This window comes from Gekko japonicus, unplaced genomic scaffold (genome assembly GCF_001447785.1).
Source record: "Gekko japonicus isolate JY-2015 unplaced genomic scaffold, Gekko_japonicus_V1.1 scaffold856, whole genome shotgun sequence".
In the NCBI taxonomy this organism is placed as follows: Eukaryota; Metazoa; Chordata; class Lepidosauria; order Squamata; family Gekkonidae; genus Gekko; species Gekko japonicus.
Genome location: NW_015175998.1, coordinates 274,130 through 274,421, shown reverse-complemented (window position 1 = coordinate 274,421; position 292 = coordinate 274,130). Strand labels below are relative to the sequence as shown.

At 68.5% G+C, this 292-nt stretch overlaps 1 protein-coding gene across 1 annotated transcript in view; it reads left to right on the top strand.

Moving 5' to 3' along the window:
• The window catches only part of ADRBK2 (adrenergic, beta, receptor kinase 2), an 84,357-nt gene that overhangs the window by 52,425 nt on the left and 31,640 nt on the right, over window positions 1-292 (top strand). The window lies entirely within an intron of this gene.

Here is a 292-nt window from a genome sequence, read left to right as displayed (position 1 = left end):
AGTCGAGAGAAGCCCAGCGCAGGAATGCCCTTCCGTGCCCTGCCAGGGTGACCCTCTGAAGCAATGCAGCCCGCAGCCTGCGCTCCGGAGGAAGAACCCCGTCGTGTCCAGAAGGCAGGCTCATTCCTCGCCGAGGGACCTGGGGTGTCCCAGGGAGGGCCCTTCCGTGGCCGAGCACGGGCTCTCACCACCTTGGGGCCCAATGGCCCGGGCTGGTCTGGCTTGGAGGTTGTGCCGCTCCAGGGCCCCGGTCTAGAGAACGCTGCTCCCACCCCCACCCCGGCAGAACCTG